General features: G+C 39.0%; 1 protein-coding gene and 1 pseudogene across 2 annotated transcripts in view; both read left to right on the top strand.

Moving 5' to 3' along the window:
• Positions 1–20,976, top strand: part of COL8A1 (collagen type VIII alpha 1 chain) — a 158,581-nt gene that overhangs the window by 73,263 nt on the left and 64,342 nt on the right. The window lies entirely within an intron of this gene.
• LOC110256440 lies at positions 16,796–20,419 on the top strand (annotated as a pseudogene).

The following is a 20,976-nucleotide window of genomic DNA, read 5'->3' as shown; positions in this document are numbered from 1 at the left end:
TCTATTCATCTATCTCCCTAATGATGATTTATGTCTCCAAACAGAGGCTGGTGTAAAAAGAATTTTTTAATGCTATCAATAAATAGAAGTAGTGCTCTCAGTTTGTGACTTTTCTTTCCACCAATAAAAATACTTGAGCCTGTCAGGTTTTGTCAACCTCTATTAAATTCAGGTAAACTTGGAAATGAACAAAACAGAAAATCTATATTCTTTGGAAAAATCTCTATTCTCTGGAAAGGGACAAAGAACCTATATTCTTTGGAACCAGGAAATGTATGTTCTTTGGAAAGGGAGAATGCTCTTAGGACACTTTGGGGCTGAAACTAAAATCAGATCTTATTATCCCCACCACAAACCATGAAGAAAAACTCAGTTATTTGTGACTATTCAAGCAGTACTTTCTTGGAGGAAAAAGTTCTCAAACAATTCCTGGAAATTCGACCTCTCTGAGAAGATGGCATTTTTGTGAATTGAGGGTAAAGGCATAAGCAACATATGGAGTACATTTCCCCTTAAAGCACTGATCTGTTTAAAATTGAGGGGAAAACTGCTTGGCAAGGTGTACTGGCCAAGCCAATGGCAAAAGTCATTTCGGTTTATCCCGATTTCTTTCCATGGTCCACCTCCCAGCCTGCCGGACATCCGGGCCCATAATTTCTAAGCCTTGAATTGAAAGCCGAGCAGCTGAAGATGCCTAGCGAACCCTGCTCTCCTTGGTTTGTGAAACACAGCATTGCCTTTTGTCCCATGTCTGTGGAGATGACCTAAGGGAAAAGAGCTAAAGATTTTCCAGAAACAGGGTAAATTCAAAGAGCATCAAAAGGGACTGTTTTTTGAAGAACTGCTTAGCCTAAGGAAGACTTTGCAAAACTAGGAATCGGTCATAGGATCGTTCCAAAGGAAGAATGACTCCCCAGCCCAGTTTGCCCAAGTCTCTCCTGGTTTGGTCCTGAAGGTCCAGGATCTCTGGAAACCCTTTCTTCCATGCAAACTGGGATAGTTGGTCACCCCAGTAGGAGACTTCAGATGCCTGTGTGGCTCAAACGTTGAGAAAGAAGAATCCTAGCAATACTGAGAACAACTTGTCCAATTTGAGCAAGGCAGAAAGTAGAAATAAAAACTCTGATAATAATACTTAACATTCACAGAGCCCTTGTTTGGTGCCAGGTCTCTGCTATGTGCTTTGCAAAGATGATTTCAGTTTATACTAATTACAGCCTTGAAAGTTACTTTTTATCATAGTCCCCATTTTACAGATAAGGCAACTGAGGAATAGAGGACTTCAGGTAACTTGCCCAAGTTCACACAAATAGTAAGGATAGGACCAGAAACAGTATCACAAAGTACATTGAACCAAGATTGATCCCGTCACCTTCCACCCTTCAAAGTCATCTCATGCCCCATGTTCAGCTTCTTTAGGCTTTAAGATGCAATTAGGACAGGATATATGTCATCTTTGTTTGCTATCCCAGGAAATTTCTAGATGCCAGATGCTCCCCCAAGAAACAGACAAAGGAAGAGAGAAACCAGTAAAGCTAACGCTTGTTAAATGGCAATTGGTTTAGCACCTACTAAAACAGAATCCACAAGCTTCTATGGAATAAAGATATAAAATCTTAGAGCAAAGTTATTTGCATCCTGCATGAGTTAAGACGTTTCAGTGCCATCTCTCTACGGCATTCTTTCAGTTGTTGATCCTCAGCACTGGGCAACTTCATGTGAGCTAAGCACCTTGCCAGACAGCTGCCCAGGAGACTTGTTTAATCCCTCTCTCAAAGAGCAATGGTGTTGTTTGAATAAAGTTGCCACCGTAATTGCTTGGCTTATCACTTAAGAGTATTAAAGGCTCTGTGAGTGGATTTGTAAGGAAAATACAATGAAAAGAAATGTTAACAGCGTCCTGTTGAAAGACAGAGTGTATAGTTGCACAGGAGGAGACAGCTCGCCCCAGACTGGCCACTAGAGGATTGATCTTATGGAGAGAAGCTGTTTGACTTAATCTGATTTCCTGTATAAAAACAGAATGCCAGCAGCTTGTGACTCTGATGAGAGGGGAGGGGGAAACGGCAATCTGGATGTATCTCTAGTTAAGGTTTAAAATCAGGCAAATGGAAAACACATCCAACTGGGAGTCTAACCACTGATTTGGATGACAAATTCAGACTTTCATATTTTAACTGAGAGCCCCTGACGTCACACTGGACACATCTGAAAACACATGTATTTAACCACTAGTGGGCCAGAGACCACCACCACACAACTGTGGCTATAATGCAAATAGCTTTGTCCTCTTTTTTTTGGATCCAGACCATCTGTTTTCGACTGAGTGCTCTACTAGACTTCCTAAAATTTAACCCACCTCAAAGTAAAATGACATTCTTTTTTCCCCCAAGGGCACACTCCACCATGAAAGTAAAGCTTAAGCATTAGGACCAGCTGGTCAGAAGGAAGCCGTTTCTAAAGTCAGTCCCATAAACTTTCCAGATTCTCAAGGAAACAAATGACTCATGGAACTCTTGATGTAGGTATCTAGTGCTTCCCCAGATTTCAACAGACATAATGATGAAATGGAATCTATCTGAGGAACTGACCTTTGTTCAGGGATTACAGCAATTTAAATACACTTCCCCATCCAGTGGCCACCTGTAAGCAGCTCCCTTTATGTTTGTTGGCTGTACTCCCAGGGATCTGTTTCCATCCATCTGTCCATCATTCATTTCTCCATCCATCCATTCATTCATTTAACAAGTAACTAAGCATGATTTTAGGCTTTAGGAATACAGCGAAGAACACAACAGACCAAGTTCAAACAGTGGCCACAAGGAGAACATTTAAGGCATTATTGCAGTTAAAAAAAATATATAAGAAATGAGGGCTTGGACTAGTAGTGGAGACACTGAGAGGCAAATGTATCAGTGATATGTTTTAAAGATAGAGCTGACACATCTTATGACGTTTAGATATGGGGGATAAGGGAAAAGGGAGAACCAAGAATAACGCTGAAGTACTGGGCTTAAACCATTGGGGAGGTGGTAGTGGCATTTCTTACACTGGCTCCTTATGAACAATCCTAATCCAGGTGGGTAGAATGAGCCTTGCTAACTGTTCTTCATTTTATTCTTTGCTTTCTTGAGATGCAAAAGGTATTCATGCTCTTAGCGCTTATGATCTATAATGACAGTTTTCCAATGCAACACTTTTCTGTATGTATCTCAAAATAAGCAAAAATTTGTTAGAGACAGAGAGAGGTAAACTGTCAGCAAAGAGAAAATAACTCTCTTCAGGATCTGAGAAAATGGAGGAATAAACAAAGGCCTGCATTCTGAATTTGCAGTCTTCCTTTGCTCCTTGAAACCAACAGCTAAATGAAGTCATTAGTAAATGGGAATGCTAAAAGCATTGTTAGGGTGGGGACCTAATATGTTTACTCTCTAGAATAATCTACAAAGATCAGTGGACTCCTGCAGATGGCTTCTCTGAACAGTCTATCATATTTCCACATTTCATGGAGTCTATGAGAGAGAATTAAAAGGTCTAAGCATTCACTCTGGGGCACTTCTCAGACTGCCTTTATTAAAATAAGAATACTTCACACTAGCGTAACCCCTTTCATCTAAAGGTGGAAGAATTTGCAATCAGCAAACTGCTTACTTACTAGGTGATACCCTGTGGAATCTAAATTAAACCTAGTGTCCTAGTGTGCCACATTTCTGTTTACTGTACTGTGGCATACACAGGTTGATAATTCTAGGGCCAAAAGTAGCCTGGTATAGAGCAGGGTAATAATTCTCTTAGTAGACTTATTAATTACAACTGATTACATGAACATATGCAAAAGACTTTCCTGAGCATTCTAACTCTAATGGGGGTTGGGAAGCACCCTGTTTATCTGAATTCCTTCAGCCTGTGAAAGTTTATCTATCAGACCAGCGTCTTGAATAAGCACCCAGGGAGTTGTACTGGAGAAAAATTGCATCTAAAACAAACATTCCATCACAATGATTAGAACCAAAATGCAAATTCGTTAACTCCATGAAAAGAATACACAGATTCTTTTCATAATAATGACAGTGGAGTTTATGTGCATGCTCTAAAATGTGCCACAGGAAGAAAGCTTATTAAATAATAAGAATTTCAGTCAGCACACCTTGTCAACAATGCTGGAAAAAAGTAGAAACCCAGACAGAAAATGTAGACAGTATCTTCCTGTCATGCCAGATGACTCATCCCCCCTCCCCTCCAAAGCCCTCTCAATGGCACAAGCTACAGTTGCAGTCAACCCTTAGTGTTTCTTTGCATGACATTTGAACTTAAGAAAAAAATTATTTTGCTAACCCCATGGTGCTGAATGTTTGACCTTACAGCTTACTGTTTGCTCCTTTTTTGTTTCAATCCTCATGACTACAAATGCTATTATTAGTCATAAGATTGTTCAGTCCCTTTCAAATTCCAGCCATGGTATTTGACTCTTTGGCCTAAACATAATAGGGAATTCACAATCCTAATTATTTCTAAGGAGCCTAATTCTTTCATCTTTTCTATGCATTCCAAATTTTCCCAGCTGTATGTGGAACCAGGACCTATGTTAAATTTTAGCAGTGTATGCCCCTGAATCCTTCATGGAGCATGGGGACATTCCTAGTTTAAAAAACATCTAGATTTGTTTATGGACAGCCCTGGGACTGAATCTCAGCATTGCCATTGTTGAGTTAGGTGACTTTGGGAAAGTCATTGAACCTCTCTGTTTCACACAATAAATGGAAGATAATGTTTAGATGAAGGGCTATTACATAGATGGTACATATGTCATACAAAATTCCCGGCATAAAATAAGCATTCAGTAAATAGCACATACTATCCATTATCATCCACAACATCACTCTATTTATATAAAGTTAGGAACTGTCTGAATATTCTTTTCCATTTCAGCCTATGTCTGGCAAGGCTTTCTTTAACCTTAAAATCTTTGACCTTATGCTTGGACTGTTCATGGCCATACAAAGTCCTGACACATCCAACATACCTCTTAAAACAATCCATTTAGGAGAAATTCAGGCTGTGAGTTGAGTTTAGTCTAAAAAAATCCATCCTAGCTTATCCACTGCAAAAGATTATATGGGTGCAAAATGCAAAAAGAATCATAAAGGCACAAGTCTTAGAACTCAAAATGCCATTAGAAATCAAGTGGTTTAACTCATTATTTACAGATATGAAAACCAATGATCAACTAAGACAAGTGGCATTTACAAGGTCAGTCAACTTAGTGACAAGCAAATATCAGAAGAGGACCAATTCCCAATTAGGTTTAAAATGTAAAATCTCTCCTAATCCATTAATGGTTCTGATGCTTTTTAACCAGCAGTCGTTTTCAGAGAGCTTGACTTGCCCAGTATTACAAATCAGTGATGATTTGGGGATAGTTAATTTTGTGGACAGAATCATCCAATTCAAATATTCTCTAAAAGCTTATCTAGCTCTAAATATTTTGTTATTGCTCTGTGTATTGTTCAAGGATAACCTTTACTACAAAGACACATATTGTTCATCAATCTCCAAAATGTTTTTTCTCTTCTAGCCAGACCGGCCTCTTTACAGCCTCACAAACATTTATTCTGTTGCCAAATCTTTCCCCCAAATAATCTCCCCTCTCCTCTCCTCTCAACTTATCCAACTCCTGTTCACTCTGCCAGACCTAATTTTCCATCTCTTCCACGATGTCATCTCTTACCCATCTGGCCTCATGAATCTCCCTTTCTTCTGAACTGCAGTCCCCAAGGCTAGTCCACTACAGAGAACACAATTATCACTGGTATGATGTTCTTCCTATTGTTTCTTGTGTACATCCTATCTTCCCAATTAGGCTTTTGGCCCCTTGAAGACAAGCGCCATGACTTAGGCCTATCTAATTACCATAGAGCAGAGCACTGTGATGGATGAGCTCATAGTTGATATTCGATTAACACTCAGGGGTGGAGAGGAGACCAAATAATTCCTTGTTTCTTTACCCATTCTTGATTAACTTCTGAGAATCCACAAAAGCTAATACAAAACCTTAAAACTGGCAACTTTGATTGAGGTTTTGAACTAATTAGAACTAATGGGGGGGGGGGCAGGAAAGGACAGCAGATAGGCTCTTTATAACCCCAACCTACAACCCTCTTGAAAATATGGAGAAAATCCACTTCAGATTTCCCAGGTGACTGATAGCTGTTTTTCAGTGAGGCTTCCACTTCTACAGCATCACTTTCTGGCAATAAATCTGTTCCCTAGGAGTAGATCTTTTTTCCTGGGATAAGAAATGATTTATTGAATCCATGTGATGAAAGATGAATAATATGAAACTCAAAGAGCCAAAACTAGGGAAAAAAAAATCAATTGCATACTTACTTGTACCAGGATGCCACAGCTTCATTATATAAGCATGAAATGACATTGGCACATCTTAGGCAAAGATTTCTTATCCTCGCTTACTCTCTTTAGCATATATTGTTGAATGAATCATAAGAATAACAATAATGACAATAGTGAAAATAGTATTAAATATTAAATAAACATAATTTGAAAGTTAAGAGCCTAGATTCAAGATTTAAACAGTCTGGGTTTGAATTCTTGGTTCGTAACTTGTTAACTATGTGGGCAAGTTACTTAACATTTCTGTGCCTCACTTTCCTCATGTATTAAATAGGAGAAATAATAGTGCTAATTTGAATATTTGTTGTAAGGATTAAAATGAGATAATGCATGAACATGTGTAGCTCCTACTAAGCACTTACTAAATATTAGCTTAGCTATTTATCATTACTATTATTATTTATTAGATACTTATGTCAGGCACTGTGCTGGGCAGTTTATATATAGTTTAGCAGATATACATTTTGTAAAAATATGTGAGTGTGTTCACTGATACATTTCAAACACCAGAAGGAGTTCCTAGCCCATGAAGGCACTGAATAAATAACTGCTGAATGAATGTCTGGTTTCATTTACTCCTTATCATAGCCCTACAATGTGGCAGCCCAGAATATGACAGCAAGCAAGACAATGTCCTAACCTTCAGGTCTGGTGCAAAGAAAGGGGGGCCATGCAAGGAAGGCAGACAGGGCATTTGGGGAAGGTATGAGTAACACCTAATCCAGACTCAAGGAGATAGCAAGGCTTTCTGGAAAAAAAGGACTTTCAGACTGAGACGTCAATAATCTCCAATAATCTGTTAACCACAAATTAGAAGTCGTATCATATGGCAAATCCAGCAGGTAAGAGGGTGTGGTCACTTCCTTTTATTGTATGTAGTTCAGCAAAGATGAAGTGAGTGAGGAAGAAGGGGAAATCACAGAGTCAATGGGGCTCTGAGTGCAGTACCAGGGATGTGGACCTGATCCCAATGGCAATGGGGCTATTTAAATAGCTTTAAAGTGATGGCTGGTGACTTTCTCCATCTCTCTGGGTGCTCAGAGTTCTACTATTTGCTTTAAGCAACATCTGCTTTTGTATCCATCTGCCTATTTGTACATTTATGAGTCTACATTGCTAGAATTATAATCACTTATGGTTTTCAGATTCAGGCCTGTTTTTGATCACCTTTGTGGCCATTGTCTCTGAGACCAAAGCTACCTTGAAGCTCCTGAACCCAAAGCCTGTGGGTAGACAATTCTTATTGAGAATAGATCCAATGCAATTTGTTGCTTTTGCCATGGAACTTCTCACTTGGCTTCCTCCCCAATATTATATTATGATTCAATCTGTCAATCTCTCTCTGCTAAGGTTATAGCAAAAGAGGGAAGCTAATTTTTTGTACATGGCTGACCCAGCCTCTGTGTATATCTTATGTTATTTTCTAATATTAAATGCCAGGTGAAGAGTTTTCAGAAAAGTATATAAGTGGCAAGATGTGAAACAAAAAAGTTTCAGAATCCTACTGACCTTCCATTTAACATGTTCTTAAGGCCAGTTTTTACTGTGCATATATATTATATTACTCTGGACTTCCTAGACAGGCCCCCAGCTTACCTGAATTTTTCTTTCTAGAATACATGGTGATAACGTTGCATAAGGATAATAATGGCATATAAATTTTCAGCAGGAGATTTCAAGAGAATTTTATAGTCACCAAAAAGCAGCTTTTTGCATAAATGTGTCATGTAAGTTGGCATAATTACCTGAAAAAACCTGAATTCACAATCCTTTCCATCACTCTGAGCCATGTGTGAATTGGTTTATCATTGCTGAATGAACTCTTTAGTAATTCTAATGTATTAGAAAAGTTAAAAAACAGGCTGTGTGTCCAAAAACTGGAACCCAGTGCTGGACTATGAGCTAAGAGAAGACAATCTTTGTTTTTGCAATTAAAACCGAGGATGAAGGCAGAATTTTTAAGTCAAGACCTTAGAAGGATGATGAGGAATTTCAGAGAACTAAAAGGACTGCGGGGGAAAGACCCCATCAAGAGTCTCTTTGCCCTTTTTTTCCCACACATCTTTGCTTGTGATTTCAGTATAGTGAGAAGAATGAGAGAAGGGGAAGACAGGCAAACAAGAAGCGGGAGAGGAGGAATGAAAAGAAAGAGATGAAAAGATGAAAGGCAAGGCCTGGGGAAGAGCACCGTCAGAGCCATTCAGAATTTGGGAGTAGCACTAAAGATAGGGGAGCGCAGGCATGCCACACCCCACGCACACGGTCAGCTCCAGTACCAAGCCAGAGGCATGCCTACTGGGTGAAAAGTGCGAATGTTACTCAGGGACATGTAATGTGAGTTATGTGGTGCAAGACAGAACAAAAACATCAGAAGAACTTAAAAATGTCAGCTGACTGCTAAGCCAGCCAGTGAGCTCAGAGCCCTTGCTTTGTGCTCTGTTGGTAGGAAAGCTGTTGTCACAGCCTAGGTGGAGAGGGCTGAGAGAGAGAAGAGAGGGTCCTGGTGATGCCCACAGAAGGCGCCAATGAAATGCTTAAAATCCAGGTAGATCTGCTGTTAGAAGCAGAAAATAAATTGCTGGCAACCTGGTAATAGAAGAGTGGCTCAAGTTTATACAATTACTCATCCCATTTTTGTTATCTGGAGTGTGAGTAAATTCAGACTTCCCTTGTTTAATTAGTCAGGAGGTTTGATGAAGAACATTTTTCAAGTCAAGCAATGGAAAAACAGGCTAATGCATAAAAATGCAAAAGAGCGGAAGAAAATATCCATCTTTCTTATAAAACCCTTGAGAATATTTCAGCAGATACTTGGTTTCTTAAATGAGGGAGGTGCTGTGACTAACTCTGATGTGCCCTTTGATGCTTAATTCAAAGTTCAGCAGAAGTTTAAAAGGAAATGAAGTGAAAATTGATCACTCAATATATAATCACTTGGCAAAAGAGATCCACCCCAAAAATATTTCTACTGTGGCCTTTTTTCAGTGCCCTACTTTTGAAAATTCTTTCAATAATGTAAATTTTTTAAAAAATGCTACTTAAGTGTTTGAAATAAAGGAATTGCCTTTTAAAGAGAACCCTCTGTGTCACTATCTTCTTAATATGCTTGTTTTAGGATGTGCTTTAAAAGACCCTGGAGCATGAGAGATGGGAAGCTTATCTATGTGAATAGAGAAGATGCGGAATTACAGACTTTCCCCATGGATTAAAAGCTATTTAATGAAACAGTCATAGATGATGTCAGTGGCCTTGCAAAAACGTTCAGGCAAAAATAAACTGAAAAATGACTTAGCATATGCAAAAGCTCATACCCTTTAACATTAACATACCACATGAGTAGAAATAGGTACCCAAGAGGACTTATATTAAAATATGCAAGTTATACCTCAATAAAAAATTTACATAGAGTTTAGAGTTTCTTGCTTTAGAAATCAGTGATAGGATGACACACATTAACCAATGTGCAGAAGAAAAGCAACAGTTAAGGAAAAATAGCTGATCTTTTTGGCCAAATTACTACTTAGAACTTAGTCTTAAAATCATTGAATATTAAAGGTACATAAAACCTTAAAACTATTTTGTCCATCTTCTCACTTTCTAGTTGTGAAAAATCAAGACATTTTCCCCCCCTCCCCACATCATTGTGATGTCTAGAGGTAAATTCTTGCCCAAGGCATTAAGAACTAGGAAGTGGCCATTAATGGATAAAGACTGTCATCTCACCCATCCCAAGAAAGCATAAAATACAAATTCCAATGTTCTTTTATATTTTTATATTTTAATGACCTAATCAATAAGATCAGAATGGAACTAGGGACAAAAAAAAAAAAAAAAAAATCTGGAGTTCCCATTGTGGCTCAGTGGTTAATGAATCTGACCAGGAACCACGAGGTTTCGGGTTCAATCCCCGGCCTTGCTCAGTGGGTTAAGGATCTGGCGTTGCCCTGAGCTGTGGTGTAGGTCGCAGACGCGGCTTGGATCCCGCGTTGCTGTGGCTCTGGCATAGTCCAGCGGCTGCAGCTCCAATTGGACCCCTAGCCTGGGAACCTCCACGTGCCGTGGGAACGGCCCAAGAAATGGCAAAAAGACAAAAAGAATGGAACTAGGGAAATGGGGCATCTTGATATGTCGACATTTGTAGAATGAACCTCATGAAATCAGTTATGGAATTCATAATTTTAAGAGATCTTAACAGATTACTTGAGAATTTGAGAAAAAGCCAGAAATCAAAGTTTAAAAAAAAAAAAAAAAGTATAAATAGATGACATCTGAAACAGAAGTCCTTTGTGTCCAGGAAAGAAGCCTGAAGTATGTACTTAACAGCTGTATTCAGAAGAATGGCTATTGGGGGCAGTACCCCCTCTCTAATGAGGAACAAAGAGGAAATGAATTTGAATTACAGCAAAAGAATTTAAGTTAGATGGAAAGATCTCATTGGCAGTGAAGGTTTTATAAACCCTGGAAAAGTTTCCTGGGGAGGTTTTTAAATTCCCTATCTGGATATATTTAAGGGAGGAGAGATATCTATCAGCCCTGGGTGGTTGAGGTAGAGACCTGCCTGGAATTCGCTTTTAGCTGAATTCTGGAAGTCCAGATTAATCCCTGACAATATTCATGATGTCAAAGAGAGCAAATTCTAGACGATGGTGAAAAGTACTGCCCTTAATAAAAAAATAAAATAAAATAAATAAACTCACCCAAAGTAATCATTTCCTTGGAAAATCAATTGGCATATGCTGGTTGCTTATACGTGGAATGTACAATTATAATAACTCTGGTTTTTATTTTCTTTTTAGCCTGCTTTCCAGTGGAAAGAAGGCTTATGAAATCTCTCTGGCAGGCTATGCCCTGCTTAATACTTTTTATTTTCTTTCCTAGGCTGGTTACAACCAAATCTCTCAAAAGAACCTAGACCTAAGTAGCGATACATGTGCCTTTGGAGTAAATACCAGTAAAGGAAAAAAGCCTCTTCCCCCATCTTCCCAATCCAAATTGAAAGAATTAGGATGATTCCACCACTGCCATTGCACTCTCCCTCCTGGCCCTCACACAGACTCCAGCGAGTTCTCTGCAACTTGCAGAACTTCCCCCATTTGCAGCACACAAACAGCGGTCGCACCCCCAGTTCATACCAACATTCTCTAATTTGTTGTACTTCTCTGTTTATACAGCTGTGCATCTGTTTGCCCCATTGTATTCACCACAACTATTGTCTGGTTTTTATTGTGAGCTCCTGGAGGCAAGGCATAGAGTCTTTTTAATTTGCTTTCTACAATACTGTGTGTTCAATCTATCAGTAAACTCCATGGATTAATCAAACTGGAGGGAGACGACTCAGTTCTTAAACTCTATGTCATCCCATGGTCTTCCTGTATGCAGCACACCAAAGCACACTGTCGGGGACCATCATGAACAGAATAATAAGGGCAAGGGTCCAATCAGCAACTGGAAAATCTAATAAACAGGGCCTGAAATGTACTCAGAAAATAATACACAGTATTTTTTGAGGGAGCTTGCTCACCACCATGCTCCTCCTTTCTCTTCTATATAAGCCCAGTCTTACTAGAGCTCAGTTCAGAGCATCATCTGTGAAATTTCAGATACTCCACAGAAGACTATTAAGTTCACACTCTCTTAGCTTATGTTTACAACCCAAAAGAAATAAAAGTCATTTTCACCAAAATTAATATTTTTCCCTTCCTACCAATCCCCACACACACTTGCTCCAACCTTACTTTATGCCAGCCTTCCTCATTGACCCAAGAGGAGAGAAACAAGTCTATCCATGTTTCTTAGTTGGGTTAAAAATTTCCAATGTCTGTTCATCCATAAATGTCTTCAAAGTTAACATCAAAGGACAAAATCATTGATAAAAACCCTTCCTTCAGGAAAAGCACAGGAAGTGACATTTCATTTACTTCAGTGAACATTTTCTAGGTACCAATTATGAGCCATTCATTGTGTGCTGGGGAGAGAGAGGGTAGCAAAACATAAACTCTATCTCCAAAGTGTGTGTGTGTGTGTAAGAAGTTAATTTAAAACTTTATTAAGTGATAGCAAATATATAGTTACCATACCATAGAATCATGGTAAGGATTAAATAATATAATATGTATGTAAAATATGCTTAGCACAGAGCCCGTCATGTGAGACACCCTCAATAAGTCATAACTGTCACTATTGCTACAGAGGTATGGCTTAATTTAGAACAATTTCTTTGAAAAGATTCTTTCTAGAAATCCAACTTGACCTTGGACTTTGGGAAATATGTTTGATGGTTATGAGGGTAAGGGGAAACAGTACATGATTATTTGGGGGCATCATTTTAATTAGCTATTACTGAATCAGTATCATCAATTAGTCTTAAATGAGAATGAATCAACTTTTAAGGGGGCGAAACGAGATCAAAATTTACTCACCCAATGCATTTTTTTAAACTTGCCTGAAAAAATTGCTTCACAGGTTATCTTGGATGAGGTATAATGTTTAATTAATCAATTACTTATTATTTAATTTTATGGATGAATATAATAATGGAAATGACAAGATGATTGAATGCAAGGATGTTAAATTATAATTATCCCAAACAAAAGAATTCACTTTGCACTTGTTGGTTCAATTTAAGCATTACAAAATATCTGGAAAACTGAAAGAAGAAATCATACTAGATTCTCCTTGAATATTTGCCTTACAAAGACATAACCTTCATCTTTTTCCTGAAACTTGTTATTTAGAAGACCTCTAATCATACCTTGAGTGACCATTATATTCTTAATATTTTATCCTATCTGAAATTTTATCTAATAGTTTTATTTGAAAAGGGCTATAATTTATCAGCAAAGATGAGGAACTTCTGGGAAATATTTGATATATTTCTATCAATTGCAAAAGTGCCAGGAGGATGCCCCTAGAAGGAAAATCTCATTGACTACTCCCTGTCAATGATTTCTTCTTACGTTGTATTAGAACCTAATTTTAGATTCCTACTAGTGAAGCTTCTGCTCTCCAGTTTTCTGAAGTCACTGTTTCTCAAATTTATTCACATATTGAAGCATTCATTGATTTTTCACTTGATCCTTCCTCTTCCAAACTAGTAGGAATTTCTGATATACTTCAATATCTTTAGATGTTTTCAATCCTTTCTTCTGCCAGATCACTTATATTTGGCTTCTTTGAACTGTGTGACCATAATGAGGATTTTTAGAGTGTCTCTCTAACTATAATATATTTAAAAGAAAGCCAGTAATCCACAGTCCTGACCATCAATGGTGGCTTAGTAGAACTTCAGAGATTTTTTTCCCTCTCTCCTAATTTATGGATTTAGTCATTAATTCAGAATTGATCCTGTTTTAGTAGATACGGAATTTCACACTCCAAGTTTTATCTGAGGTGGAACAACCTGAAATTTTTGTAAAAATCAGTTGAAGTATGAAGGTTTCCTTCGGATGGGTGGGGAAAGGGAAATGGCCCACCTGCCCCGTCCTCTAGCTCTCCAAACATTATAATGAAAGCAAACTAGTTGTGCTGCTCCATGGGACTATAACAATACCTTCTCGGAACCTCAAGTTACTTCACCCAATTGTCTTTAGAAAGTCCTGGCATTTCTAAACCACTCAAATGCACAGTTCCTATGGAAATCTTATTCCCAGTTTAATAACATTATTAAATCAATGAACATTTTCCCTATTCCAGACAACTGCCATGAATCCGTAAAGTGAAATACAGTGTCCCTTGAAAAAATTAAAACTCAACTCTGGGATAATTTCAGTGAGATAAGAAGTTTGTTTTGCTCTTTTTTTTTTTTTTTTTTTTTTTTTGCTTTTTAAGGCCTCACTCGCAACATATGGAGGTTCCCCAGCTAGGGGTTGAATCAAAGCTATAGCTGCCTTCTTACACCACAGCCACAGCAATGCAGGATCTGAGCTGCATCTTCAACCTACACCACAGATCACGGCAATGCCGGATCCTTAACCTACTAAGCGAGGCCAGGAATCGAACACGCATCCTCATGGTTCCTAGTTGGATTTGTTTCCACTGTGCCACAATGGAAACTCTGGTTTTGCTCTTTCTGATCCACCAATCTTTTCCAATATTGTGTGAGCAAATAGATCTGTCTTCTCATGGCCTTTACCCCTGTGTTGCACAGTTGTTAAGGTTTAAATGAGGCTGTACAGACAACACAATTAACAAGGAGACTGGACCAATGGACATGTTTAATAGAGTGTATTTCCTTTTCCCTCAAGGGACTGGCATATGGACACTATGGTATACAGAATGACCTGCTCTATAGCACAGGGAACTTCACCCAATATTTGGTAATAATCTATATGGGAAAAAAACTGAAAAAGAATGGATGTGTGTATAACTGAATCACCTTGTTGTATAGCAGAAAGTATTACAATGTTGTAAATCAAATATACTTCAATAAAACTTTTATACATATGTGTGTGTATATACAAACACACACCTGTTATCATGGAACTTTTTCCATGTCAGTACATACAAAAAAAAAATCATAAAAATGTGGCCTGTTCCTTTGTGGAAGAAATTCAAAACTGGTAGGGATAGGCTACGCTGACGCACATATCAAAACTTGTGCCTGAGTGTTGAATGTTATATCATTTCTGAAATAGTGTGGCATATCTATAAATAGCAGTTCAGATTTTTCTCATGAATTTTATAGAAACAGATCTCATTACTGTAGAATCTTGTGATCCTAGCTAGCCACTGAGACCCAACCACAAGGTTACTGCAGTTCCAGAGAGAATGACAGCAAAAGGAACAGCTTTAATTCCATCCACTCAGTGGGGCAATTAAGACATCTCCTCATTCCAGAGATTTGTATTAAACTACCCTCAACAATGAAACCCTGTTTTCAACACTTGCAATGCTGAAAGGAGAATCTTTCATTAAGATTTGTTCCTTATCTGGTAAATAAATCGTACGTTCAGCAGCAATAAAAATATTGGTGGGAGGAACACATTTTTCAGTTCAAAGCAAGGATCCTGTTGAGCAGTGGTATAGTTTTAATAGTATGTGATTTGACAGGGGCCCTCTCATCACACTCCTGAAATAATTTTACATTGTGATTGTGTGTGTGTGTGTTTTTTCTCTTTTCAAAACTGAAGTAATGTACTTTAATCAGAACCATCGAAGATTTTTAAATGTCCATACCATTTGCAATATCTGGGTTTTTTTAATGGTGTCATATGGTGTTTCTTTTGTGCTGCTAAGCTTTGTACTTTTGAAGTGCAAAGCATATTTACAAGGCATCCAGCAAATATTTATGGATCACCTACCATGTGCCCATCCTAGCTTTGTTTGCAAGGGATGTTACAGTGAACAAAACGAACAAGTTCCCTGCTGTCAAGGAGGAGTGGGGAGAAAGGAGTTGTTGGTGTTATAGCAGACTATGAATAAATAAAATCATAATTAAGTAGGGAATGTGGAGTTCCTGTCATGGCTCAGTGGTAAAGAACCTGACAAGGATCCATGAGGATGCAGGTCTAATCCCTAGACTCACTCAGTGGGTTAAGGATCCAACATTACTGGATAGGTCACAGACGCAGCTCAGATCTAGCATTGCTGTGGCTGTGGCATAGGCCAGCAGCTGTAGCTCCAATTAGACCCCTAGCCTGGGAACCTCCATATGCTGCACCTGTGGCCCAAAAAAGCCAAAAAAAATTGTTAGGGAACATATGAGAGCTACTATTTAGTGAAAGAGATTTAGATTATAGAGATGTGTGAAAATGAGTGGCTGACTTTAGATAGTCAAGAAAAATCACTCTGAGGAAGTGACCTGTAAACTGAGATTTAAATAGTGAAGGACCCAGCGTAGCAGGGTTCTGGAAGAAGAGTGTTCCAGGTACAAAAACAGCAAAGGCCTGAAAGTGGGGACCAGCATGTTTTCCATAAAGAAAAGGCCTGTGTAGCTGGAGAATAAAGGGCAAAGGGGGACAGGGAGCAAATTGGGGGGCGGGGGGAGGAAATTGGCAAAGTAAAAAACACAGAGACCGTGGAAGCCAGAAAAGAAGTTTAGGTCTAATCTAAGTGCTATGAGGAACTACTGGGTGCAAGAGTTGGGGTATTTATTGGGTAAATGGCATGATCTGATTTCAAAGTTCACCCCATCTTTGTGGCAAGCAGAGTAAGAGTAGATACATTTTTGTTGTTGCTGTTGTTCTCTTTTTTTGAGGGCTGCACTGGCAGCATATGGAAGTTTCCAGGCTAGGGGTCTAATTGGATCTGTTGCCACCAGCCTACGCCACAGCCACAGCCACCCCAGATCCAAGCTGCGTCTGCAACCTACATCACAGCTCACAGCAATGCCAGATCCTTAACCCACTGAGCGAGGCCAAGGATGGAACCCACAACCTCATGGTTCCTAATCGGATTCATTTCCGTTGTGTCACGACAGGAATTCCCAAGAGTAGACACATTTTAAATGAAATTGGAACCATGGAAGAATTGTAAATAAGGAAATTTAGAGCGGAAGTGAGGGTGGTTGAGGATGGGCCCCCTCTCTGGTAGGAGAGGTCGTGAGTGAGTAAGGCCGGAGCTGGAGTCAGAGAGGAGAAGTCTGGTGTTCCTTAAGATGGCCTGGTATGAAGGAGTCAAGCCTCCCGCTGCCTTAACCCCCAGAGCTGCCCTGCGGCTGCCTTACCCTTCAAGTGCAAGAGCCAGTTGAAATGTCAGGAATGGATGCCAATGTGACCACCCCAATCTGGCAAAATAGGCCGCATGGGGGGGAGCTGCTTTAAAGGTAGGAGAAGAATCAGTACCAGCCTGTGACTGAAGCCATGTCCCTGTGGGGCATCCTTGGAGACCCTGAACACCTAGCACCTTTGACCTGTGCACCCACAGTCCATACCTGGTTGGCATCGCTTGGATGCTTAGATGAAGAGGAGTCTTCTGCCTGGGTCAGGAGGGGATCCCTGAGAGAAGGCCAGCGGAAGCCCAGCCCCCTGATTGTCGTGCAGCTCCATGCCTGGTGCCCAACCTGCGTGGGTCTGAGGAGAGGCTCGTGGCCTTGCAGAAGCCCACCCCAGGCCATGCCAAAGAGCTGCAGGATGAGCTGAGCCACCTGCGCAGGCAGATTGCTAAAATAGTGGCAGCTGACGGAGGCTCAGCTTCATTAACAACAGATCTCTTGTTTCCAGAAAGTTCAAAGGTCTGTTTCCCCTTACCTTGTTTGGGATCCTCATTCCACTGGACAACTTCCTTTGTTTAAAGACATCACCGAGGAAACTGATTAGAGGTCCCTGAGCTTGCATCAGTCTTTGTTCTGCCAGCCCTTTTGTTGCAGACCAGAATACAGTGCTGTTGCATCTCCATCCCAGGCCAGCAGCTCGCAGACATGATAGAGATCCTGAAGAAGCAGAGCCAAGATCAGAAGCCCAGTTGACTGAAGCAGGAAAATCCTGCCATACTCATCTCTGAGGTCCTGAGGAGGAAGTTTGCTCTGAAGGAAGAAGGTATCAGGAGAAAAGGAAACTGATAGCCCTCAGCTCTGCAAACGCCTTCTCATTCATGCGCCTAAATTCCTTCCTTACCACAGGTGTTTCTGCCTCTCAATTAGCAATCTGCAACAGTCTTGCCGGAAGCTAGAGCTTAGCCCAAAAAAGGAGAGCTGCATTATACGTTTTCCATACTTCAAACTTGGCAGAAGCTAAGGCCTGTTTTGAGCTGAGACACATTACAGGTAATTGTGTAGGTTGGAATGTGCCGGTTTAAAGGCGAGGTAGAAGTTTCTAGTTTTTCGTCGTCTGGGTGAAAACAGGTCCTAAATAAATGAGCAACTTCACTTCATTAGACCCATAACTGGTCTCACGGGACACTTTGTGCCCAGCTGTGAGTGAGTGCATTCTCAGTTGCTTCCTTGTAGGGCTGAGGGGAGAGGCCTATAAGAGTTTATGTGCAAGTTCACAGAGCAAGGAAAATCTTATGATGTTCCATCATGGGCTGACACCCATGTCCAGCAATCATCCTCCCCCTCTTCCCTGTCCAACACCTACATGGAGAGGTTGGGCAACTGGACCGGCTGACACTTAGGCTGCCACTGGCAGGCCTGGGACGTTTTTTTCCTAAACATATTTTATAATACTGTACAACCAAATCTACCATCCAAGACCCTGGGGCCTCATTGATTCCACTGATTGAAAACTCTTCCTCTTCCCCAGACTTTAAGCCCAGTAGGAAAGAGAAATGGGGAGGCAAAAAAGTACCACCCTCCTTCCAGCCCCTTGACTGCTCCTTTGCCTTTGGGCCAGATTTTGTCCCTACCACAGCAGGCATGACTCAAATGCCCTCAGGTTCCTTTCTCTACAGTGCATATCATGTGTGTTTGGGTTGAAGTACTACCTGACATTAAAGAAAGGATTTAGAGAGATTTGTTTCTTAAGGAAAAGAAAATTTTACTCATTTATTTTTGTTTTTAAGACCCCTCTATGGACTATGGCAGAAAGATATAAATAGAGGGAGCCAGAGTGAAAGAACTTTTAGTGAATTTGAATAGTAATTTGAATTTGATGTGGAACTTAAATAGTGTCCTTGGATTGTAAGAGACAGTGCTTATTGAGGAACTCTTATGCTTATTTTTACATGCCTAATTTCGTTTAGTGATCACCAAGTCCAAGGGAATAGGCACTTAGCCCATTTTCTTTATATGAAAACTGAAACTCAGAGAGATAAATCAAAATTTCCAAGTATCCAGCAAAAGTAAATGGCAAATCCAAGATTCAAAGCCTGGTGTCTGGGATCAGTTTTTTCTACTCTACTATGGTGTCCCCAGGTCAGAACTAACAAATAAAATATCCTTAAATATTCATTCTGAATAATGAACAAATATTCTGTAATATAAATTTAACTGTATTGACGTTTAGCTCACTTCTGTATTTTTGCTTCTATAAATAGAACTGTGATAAATATGTTGTATATTATTTTACTTCCTTTCTGATTACTTCCTTAACTAAATGCCTAGATTCCTAGCAGTGTCAAAGAAATAGGGTTTTTTTTAACTCTGGATATGTAATATGAACTTATTTTCCAGAAAGTTTGTACAATGTATACTCCCACTTTACCCAAAACAACATTTAATATTATTTTTTTATCTTTGCCAATTTGATAACACAAATTTTAATTCCATTGTTTAATTCACATTTCCTTTTCCTAAAATGAGGTTGAATTACTACCTGACATTAAAGAAAGGATTTAGAGAGATTTGTTTCTTAAGGAAAAGAAAAATTTACTCATTTATTACACTAGCCATTTTATTTTTCTTTTGAGAATTTTATGTTCATTGAATTGTTTATTTTTTTAATACAATGTTAGTGATTTTTCTCTCGGTGATTTGTAAGCACTCTTTATATAGAAAGGATATTGACTGTCTTTGACAATTTTTCCCAGAGTATCTTTTACATTCAATTTTTAAATTTTTATTGCAAAAATATCACACATATAAGAGGCTATGCTCCAGTTAACTATTGCTGCTTAACAAGCTACATCAAAATGTAGTGGCTTAAAACAACCCACATTTTATTTCATCTCACAATTCTATGGGTCTTGGCTAGGATCTTTTTCTCTTATGGCTTATTCACCTAGTAGATTGACTGAACTAAAGGGACTCACATGTTTAGTGCCCTGGCAGGGGTAGAAGGAAGGCTGAGCTCTGCTGGTGGCCAACGGAGAATGTAAACATTGCTACTCATAAATGATGGCTTCAGGGTAGTCAGACTTCTTAACTGGAGGATCAGGATTCCAAAAGACAATGTTTCAAAAACAAGGCAGCAGGTTCATGGCCTTTAATGACCCAGCTTCAGAAGATACATAGTGTCACCTCCACTGTGCTCTGCTGTTCAAAGCAATCACAAGCCCTTCCAGATTCACTGGGAAGGAACACAGAAGACCACCGAAGAATTGTGGCTGAGTTTTCAAATTTCCACAGGATATAACCATTTTAAAGAATAAAGCAAATTTTACTTCATCTTTTAATTTGTTTAAAATGTTTTTAATAAGCAACTGCATTTTTAAGTATTTATATTCATTTATCTCTCTTCTTTGTGATTTCTTCTATTGTTCTGTAATTCATTTTTTAAAATTATTTTCAAAATGCAGTCTATAAAATCAAGGATATTGTCAGTAACTATATTGGAGAAATGACTTTATGGTTTTTAGATAATTTAAGTACTATATATTGTGGCTGCATTCATTTAATATAATTCTTAATCATTTTCATCCTTATATTTCCATCAGTGATACATTGGAAAATTCATCTAAAAATACAGGTTAAGCATACATTCAGTTATGCAGTTGCTGTATGAAGAGGGGGAAAAAGAAGTGTGACTAAATCGTTCTTATTTATTTACTTTGCCACATTTCTAGTTCATTCTTCCAAAATCAACTGAAATGCAATGAATTACATTTGGTCTGTGTAGCTAGCAGTTCCCACCAAGTGTTGCAATGGTGCTCAAATATTGAATAATTTGATTCATTTCATAAATGTGATTGTAGCAGTCTTTCTTATAGTGTTCTGAGCAGCAAAGCAAAATATATATATATACACATATA

This window comes from Sus scrofa, chromosome 13 (assembly GCF_000003025.6).
Source record: "Sus scrofa isolate TJ Tabasco breed Duroc chromosome 13, Sscrofa11.1, whole genome shotgun sequence".
Classification (NCBI taxonomy): Eukaryota; Metazoa; Chordata; class Mammalia; order Artiodactyla; family Suidae; genus Sus; species Sus scrofa.
Note: the sequence above shows the minus strand (reverse complement) of the source record. Positions and strands in the feature narration are given on the sequence as shown.